Below are 8,440 nucleotides of genomic sequence, written 5' to 3'. Positions count from 1 at the left end.
CAACCTCAACGGCTCTCCGTATACGAGCTCAGCAGTCGAAGCGTTGAGATCCTGTTTGAACGCACTACGTATACCGAGCAGGACCAAAGGTAATGTGTCTACCCAGTTGCTAGTAGCGTGACAGGTAATGGCAGCTTTCAGCTGGCGATGAAAACGCTCCACGATGCCGTTGCACGCAGGATGATAGGCTGTTGTGCGACGATGCTGGAAGCCGGCCAACTCTGACAGGTGCTTGAACAGGCAACTCTCGAACTGTCTGCCTCGATCAGTTACGATGTCGTTAGGACAGCCAAACCGTGATATCCAGCCGTGTAGAAGTCCTCTGGCTACGGCCTCTGCTGTTATCTCTTGTAGCGGTACCACCTCAGGCCAACGTGTATACCGATCGACGGCTGTGAGGCAGTATTTGAAACCTTGAGACACTGGCAAGGGGCCAATGAGATCTATATGTACATGCATGAACCTCGCTCTCGGAAGTCTGAATGTCCCAAGTGGCGCAGAGACGTGGCGAGTGACCTTGGCTCTTTGACATGACAAGCAGGTACGTGCCCATTCGCGGCAATCTTTGTTGATGCCTGGCCAAACGTACCGGTCCGTGACGAGCTTAATGGAGGCATTGGCACCAGGGTGACTAAAGGAGTGCAAGCTCTGGAACACTTGTCTTCGGAACTCCTTTGTGACATAAGGCCTAAGTGTCTGGTCACTTTCGTCGCAGTACAGCTCGCTCTGTATACCTGGCAATTTGAACTTCTTCAGGTGCAGTGAAGTATCACTCTGTAAAAGCTCTTGCAGTTCTGGATCTGTCGCCTGAGATTGCGCTAGTCTTTCTAAATCGATCGGCTGTGCGACTTCCTCAACGCGCGACAGAGTGTCTGCCACCACGTTGTCCTTACCAGAAATGTGTCTTATGTCAGTTGTGAATTGCGCTATGAAGTCCAAATGCCGGAACTGTCTGGGCGAGCAGTTATCTTTGCGCGAGTTGTACGCGAAGCAGATGGGCTTGTGATCCGTGTAGATTGTGAAGTCTCTGGCCTCAACCATATGCCTGAAGTATTTTAGTGCTTCGTATATGGCCAGAAGCTCACGATCGTACGGTGAGTACTTACGTTGCGCGGGACTCAATTTTCTGGAGAAGAACGCCAGGGGCTGCCATTCTCCGTCGATATACTGCTGAAGTGCAGCGCCCATGGCAGTATCAGAAGCGTCTGTGACAACGGCCAGCCTAGCCTGACTATTCGGATGCGCTAGCAACGCAGCCTGACATAAGCTGTCCTTACAACGCTCGAAAGCCTCCTGTTCTTCAGCGCTAAAGTTGACGGGATGAGAAGGTTTTGCAGATCCGGTTAAAAACGCGTGAAGTGGAGCCTGAGTTGCTGCTGCTCCAGGGATAAATCTGCGGTAGAAGTTAACCATCCCTAAGAATCTGCGCAACTCCCTCACATTCTTTGGAACAGGGAATTCTTTGATGGCATCGACCTTGGATGGGAGGGGCTTGGTACCTCCAGCTGAAATGCTGTAGCCTAGAAACGTTACCTCTGGCGCACCGAAGACACATTTGGAGATGTTAACCACCATGCCGTACTGCTGGAACTTGGCAAACAGCTGGCGCAGGTGCTCTTTGTGAGTTTCTTCGTCTTTAGAGTATACCAGAAAGTCATCTAAATAGGCATAGCAAAAATCTAGTCCCCCTTACCATCTCATCCACGAACCGCTGGAACGTCTGGCCAGCGTTCCTGAGTCCAAACGTCATATAGGGGAACTCAAAAAGGCCAAACGGTGTAGTTATGGCAGTCTTCTGGATGTCTTCTGGGTTCACGGGAATCTGGTGGTACGCTTTCTCAAGGTCAATGGTAGAAAAGACCTGACAACCAGAAATGCTGTGGGCAAAGTCATGTATATGCCGAATAGGATATTTATCTGGAATAGTCCTGGCATTGAGCATCCGGTAGTCACCGCAGGGTCTCCAGCCGTTGTTCTTCTTGGGAACCAGGTGCAGCGGAGAAGACCAAGGTGACTCTGAAGGTCTGGCTATTCCACTTTGTAGCATTGTAGAGAACTCTTCCTTGGCGATCTTCAGTTTGTCCGGGGCCAACCGTCGAGGAGAGCAAGACACAGGAGGCCCTGGAGTAGTCCTTATAAAGTGGAGGACGTTGTGCTTTGGCACGCGATGAAAGCCAAGTGGTCGAGTAATGTCGGGGTATTCAAGTAGTATATGATGATAATCTGACTCACCCGACACCACTTTCACTGATGAAATTTCGTCCGTCGAACATCCAGGCAAAGCCACGGCGCACAAGCTAGTCATCCTGTCGATCAGCTGTTTGTTCCTGCAGTCAGGCAGAAGGTCATAATGTGACAGGAAGTCTACGCCGATTATAGGCTTAGTCACGTCCGCAACAATAAATTGCCAAGCAAAGTCGCGGCGCAAGCCTAGGTTCAAGACTAAGTGAATATAGCCGTAAGTAATTATTGGTGAGCCGTTCGCTGCGGCTAACTCGTAGTTGGTTGGTTGTCGCCGATATTTAAGTTCGGACCTCGGGAAGACACAGACGTCGCTACCAGTATCCACGAGAAACTGTATCTTCGTTGATTGGTCCGTAACAAATATGCGACCGGGACGAGGGCAAACGGCGGTCGCCATTATCGAGTGCCCCTTTCGTTTCCCGCTTGATAGTCGCACGGCTTCACGCACCTTGTAGCCTTCTCGCCGAACTTCTTATGGTACCAGCACTCGGGAAACTTGCGGTAACTTGACTGCGACCTCTGAGAGCTGGAGCGGTTGCGAGGCTTCCTGCTGGAGGCGCGCGATCTTGATCGCGACGGCCTGTCACTATTAAACTGACTTTTCAGCGTTTTCATGTCATTAGTCAACTCACTCACTTGACGCATGAGGCTAGCCATTTGTGAATCAGGCGCAGACGCTGCTGCTACTTGAGGAGTTGCTATGTCGTGGACACGGTCAGCCAACTCGGCGAGCTCTTCAATAGGATCATTGGGCTTCGATGCGATCACAAATTGCAAGTTGTTAGGCAAGCGCGACGTCCAGATAGATATAAGGAACTCGTCAGGTATATTCGGGCCAGCCAAATGACGTAGGTGACGGAGAAATTGGGAAGGTTTTCTATCGCCCAACTCTTCCTGGCTAAGTAGCTGCTTTACCTTCTTTTGCCGGGACACCGAGAGTCGTTTGATTAGCTCCTCTTTAATCTTCTTGTATTTGTCGGTAGCTGGTGGTGAAACAATAATATCTTCCACCTCGGCGGCGTATTGCGAATCAAGCTGCGCGACGATGTGATTATATTTGGTTGCGTCGGCTGTAATATTGGCAACGCTAAACTGAGATTCCATTTGAGCGAACCATACCGCAGGTTTCTCCGGCCAAAATATGGGAACTTTTACGCCAATGCGATATATTTCCGTAGATATATCAGGAGTACCTTTCATTGCTTTGCTGCTCGTCGGTGGCGTCTCGAATTCACCGTTCTCGTTATCACGTCGGGGTCACCAGTGTAGATGCGGTAGGGTAAATAATATGCACTGGATAACTTGAATGTAGCGCGGTTTATTATTTACTTCACATCAATATTTATAGAAGGAGAAATGAGATTATAAACATCGAGAAGAAAATTAAATGTATCTATCTGTTTGACATGGAAAAAAGTCAACAACGGTATCCTAGATACCATAAGAACCGACTGCGCCTGCGGGCGGCTATCTATATAATAAAAAGGTCGGTCTGTCCGCGAGTAATAAAATTTAAATGTATACTGAAATTTTGATACATTATTTGTTTGCCGAATTACTTACCTACGGAAATTTACAAAAGGTTATTATAAAAATACAAATTATATACAAGAGGTAAATTCCGACCCCACACATGCATATTTTACGTAACGTACTTCTTTAAATATACTTACTAATAAATGAGACTAATTACTAGGAAATCAAATCAAAATAGACAATTTCGTATTAAATACATATTAAATACCACACAAATAAATGAAATAAATACCTCGTTCTCAAAGTATTGCTTTTATAAAATTTTGTAAGGATTGTAGCGAAAACGAAAAAGTAGCGGTAAAACATTTAAGTTGGTAACCCTGACGCCCCTTGTGACGCCACGACAAGCGAGCTGCGAGTGCGCCACCAGTCCGCCATCTTTCTTACCTTTTTGATTGTTGACTTGTAAATTTTGTAATTAGTTTTTGCCGACGTCCACCGTGCCGTTTTTTAAGTAATTTTTGGTATTTTACAAATTGTGTTACTTTAGTGGACACGTGGAGACATGGACGCTGACTGTTGGAAGAATTCGTCAATTCAGACTGGCGCAAAGAGCTATCAGGGCGCGATGCCAGGAATTTCATTGCGAGACAGAATTCGAAATGAGGATATTCGCCAACGCAATAAAGTTACCGACATTGCAAAAAGGATTAACTCAAGTGGGAATGGACCGGCTATATTTTTCGCAGAGATGACGATCAATGGGGTCGCCTAGTATTGCTGTGGAGACCTAGCCTGGGTGGCCGAGGTGGCGGGAAACCACGAGCAGATGGTCGGATGACATCAAAAAACGGCAGGGCCCACCTGGCACTGGCACAGAACCGCCACATATAGAACGGAGTGGAAACCCACGGAATGCAGACCAGGATCATATAGTAAGTATTTTGTTTCTTAAGTTTTGTATGGATTCTTTGAATGAAATGAGTTCTATCGAGTTAACTGCACTTTGCGTTAGGCGTCCATGTGTTTTATTCTTAGCGCCAGGCAGGCAAGCATGGGATGGCCTAATGTTTTATCATTTATCGCACGACCATGCTTGCCTGCCAGTTCTGGTTATTTATTGATTTAGGTCGAGTTTGTTTGTTTGGTTTAGTTTTTAGTTATTTAAGAAATAAAATGCCCTAGGTATGCTGATCTAGGCGCAACCGTAGGAGTGAAGAATCTAACGTTATCCTGTTAATTAGATTATATGAGATAGATTAGATATAGAATAAATTTTATGGTATGAGGAGAAAACCATTCAAATCTAATTGAAACTAACTACTTCTACTTGTGTAAATATATTAATGATGCTGATTTATTCAACTAATTTTATGTTTTCAGCTTTAGGTATGAGTTTGTTACTTTTGCTCATAATAACATGGAGTATGTCACAGCTGCTCCACGGGCTGCATTGAAGGGCAACAGGAGCGAAAATGGAAAGGAGCTCCCCCTTTCAATTAGAGAATCTTAGGTAATATACTATTGTTCTTTATTTGCATACCATATAATTTTTACAATATGTACATATTTGGACCCTGAAAAGGGTATAGCAAAAATCTCTTACTAGTTTGTGTTATTAATAGGGATGTACCGACTATTGATTTGGCCGACTAGGCCGACTACCGACTAGTCGGCGCTTGGGTGGCCGATTAGTCGGCCGACTAGTCGGCTAGTCGGCCAGAACATAATTTTCGATAAATTCACATTTTGAATGTCATTTTTGGTCCTTCCTTCGCGCTTTTCATGATTTTTTACAGATGTGCAAAGGTTCATGACAATATTTATATACATTTTCCATTTTTAACAACTGGTTTGGCTTAGTGGGTAGTGATCCTGCCTATGAAGTCGATAATCCTAGATAGGAAATTTATTTCTGTGGTGATAACAGATATTTGTTGTATTGAGAAAAAAGGAATTACTAATAGCTACATAATACAACCATAATTTTCAGCTGATAATTTAATTTTGTACTGTTTTTCTATCACTAATGAAGTGCCGACTAATCGGCCCTTTTTGCCGACTAGTCGCCGACTACTCGCCGACTACAAATGTGGCCGGATAGTCGGCTTTCCCGACTAGTCGGCGACTAGTCGGTACATCCCTAGTTATTAACTAGATTTATAGTATAAAAATTGAGGTTCCACTCTCAACTGTTTCCTCCTCTAAAACTTAATCAATCAGGATGAAATTTGAGGATTTGAATGATAATGAAATAATCTGTGTCGTACCGTTTGGTTTTTTTGGCTAATTGTTGACCCATTTTGACTATCCTACGACAGTCCGACACATATATAAACGATAATAAATATAATAATCTGTGTTGAAAAAACCAGGGAGGAAATAGTCGAGAGCTTTTGTATGGAGAATTGACCCCTGCTGTAGTAAATCGCCCGTTTCTGCTGAAGTAATTATGGATTGAATAACACTGACTCTCTTTTCTCTTTTTAGGATATGCTAAGGCAAACAGAAGGAGGCAAGGAACGGGACTGCATCAATTGCTGTTTGGAACCAATCTTGTGGGATGACTTCTGGACAGGGAAAAAACAATTTCATCATCTACCCTAATACTGACGAATGTTCTAAAACGTAAGTACTTATGAACCCTTCATAAAGGGCAATGTCCATCTTTTATTACAAGCTTTTATTCAACTTGCCTTGTTAGTGTATTAGTTTGGGTCAAAACGTAGAAGCTAAATTTGACCCACTTCCCGGTTTCCGATTGAGCTGAAATTTTGCATGCATATGTAAATCATGTGACAATGCAATATTATGGTATCATGGAGCTGATCTGATGATGGAGCAGAAAGGTGGTCATAGGAACTTTGTTATGAAACGTCGTATCCCCATTGAGTAAAAGGGGTTTTTACTTTTTAGAAACATCTCGGAGAGCAGTAGACAACTGTTGAAAGAAAGGTACAGTCGGCAATAAAAAAAAGCTTGTGCCAAAAAAGACGTTTTTGCAAAAGACTTATTCATATGCGTTTAGTCCAAATTGATTTAAAATAATATATCTAAAGGTTTCCTAACATTTTATAAATTTTACAGGTGCTGTAAGGCAGACATTTCCAAATGTAACGGAGGAAAGTTTCGAGACATGTAATGGTTTCAACACGCTCTTCTTCTTCTTCTCAGCATATTTGCGTCCACTGCTGAACATATGCCTCTTTCATGGATTTCCATTCTGTTCTATAAGCGGCGGTTCTGTGCCAGGTCGGCCCTGCCGTCTTTCTGATATCGTCCGACCATCTGGCTCGTGGTTTCCCTTCACCTCGGCTTCCCAGTCTAGGTCTCCACAGCAATACTATCCGGCCCCATCGGTCGTCAACTCTTCGACAAATATGACCGGCCCATTCCCACTTTAGTTGCGCAATCCTCTTCGCGATGTCGGTAACTTTCGTGCGTTGGCGAATCTCCTCATTTCGGATTCTGTCTCGCAATGAAATCCCGAGCATCGCGCGCTCCATAGCTCTTTGGGCCACTCTTAATTGGCGAATTCGTCCAGCGGTTAGCGTCCATGTCTCGCACGCATAGGTCATTACTGGGAGGACACATTGGTTGTAGACTCTGGTTTTCAGTGACTGTGGAATTTTGGACTTGAAAACATCACCCAGCTTGCCAAATGCGCCCCATCCCAATTGAATGCGCCTACTAATTTCAGCATCCAGGGGGTCACCTTCAAGCGTTATTTTTTGGCCCAAATATATGTACTCGCTTACTCTCTCCATCGTTTTGCCTTCTAATGTTATGGTTGCGTTTTTAGCAGTGCTCATCCACTTCGTTTTCTCCATATTCATTTTTAGACCAACTTGCATCGATGCCTGGCTTAGATCATTGAGCATTTGTTCGAGATCTTCAGGTGTCTCTGCGAGTAGAACGATGTCGTCAGCAAAACGTAGGTGGTTTAAATACGTTCCATCTATTCTTATGCCCATGCCGTCCCAGCTACAGTGTTTAAATACATCTTCTAGAGCATTTGTGAAAAGCTTTGGAGATATAACGTCACCTTGGCGCACCCCTCTTCGAAGTGGTATTGATGTTTTGGAGGCTTGAATTTGTACTGTCATTGTAGCTGAGTGGTAAAGGTTCTTCAACAGCTGGATGTACCTATAGTCTATTCGGCATCGCTTTAAGGAATCGAAGACTGCCCAATGTTCCACCGTATCGAACGCCTTCTCATAATCCACGAAGGCAAGGTATAGTGGTAGTTTGTACTCAAGTGATTTTTGTATCACTTGCCTCACGGTGAAGATATGATCTACTGTACTATAGCCGCTCCTGAAACCTGCTTGTTCCTTAGGCTGGTATTCGTCTAATCTTCGCGATATTCTCGATGTTATAATTCTTGAGAATACTTTGTACACTTGGCTTAGGAGGGCAATAGGGCGGTAATTTTTAAGACTGGTCTTGGCGCCTTTCTTGTGAAATAATGTGACCATGCTGTTCTGCCACTTTTCTGGTATTTCACCGGTGAACAGGGCTTCGTTAAAGATCCATCGCAGTTCTTTTAGTATCGGGCGTCCACCTGCTTTAAGCAGTTCCGTGGTAATGCCATCTTCTCCCGGAGCTTTGTATTGCTTAAGTTGTCTCATAGCCTGCTTCACTTCATAGGTGCTGATATCTGGAATGTCTTCGGTGAAATGTTTTGTCAGAGTTGCACGTGAACACTCTGCACCATGCT

General features: G+C 44.5%; 1 long non-coding RNA gene across 1 annotated transcript; it reads left to right on the top strand.

Moving 5' to 3' along the window:
* Nucleotides 1–3,910: 3,910 nt before the first annotated feature.
* Nucleotides 3,911–6,877, top strand: LOC125235326. Its single transcript, XR_007178072.1, has 4 exons — nt 3,911–4,655; nt 5,104–5,233; nt 6,211–6,348; nt 6,808–6,877. It is a non-coding gene; the product is annotated as an uncharacterized LOC125235326 (long non-coding RNA).
* The last annotated feature ends 1,563 nt before the right edge of the window (nt 6,878–8,440 follow it).

The sequence above is a fragment of the Leguminivora glycinivorella genome, chromosome 1 (genome assembly GCF_023078275.1).
Source record: "Leguminivora glycinivorella isolate SPB_JAAS2020 chromosome 1, LegGlyc_1.1, whole genome shotgun sequence".
NCBI lineage: Eukaryota > Metazoa > Arthropoda > Insecta > Lepidoptera > Tortricidae > Leguminivora > Leguminivora glycinivorella.
Note: the sequence above shows the minus strand (reverse complement) of the source record. Positions and strands in the feature narration are given on the sequence as shown.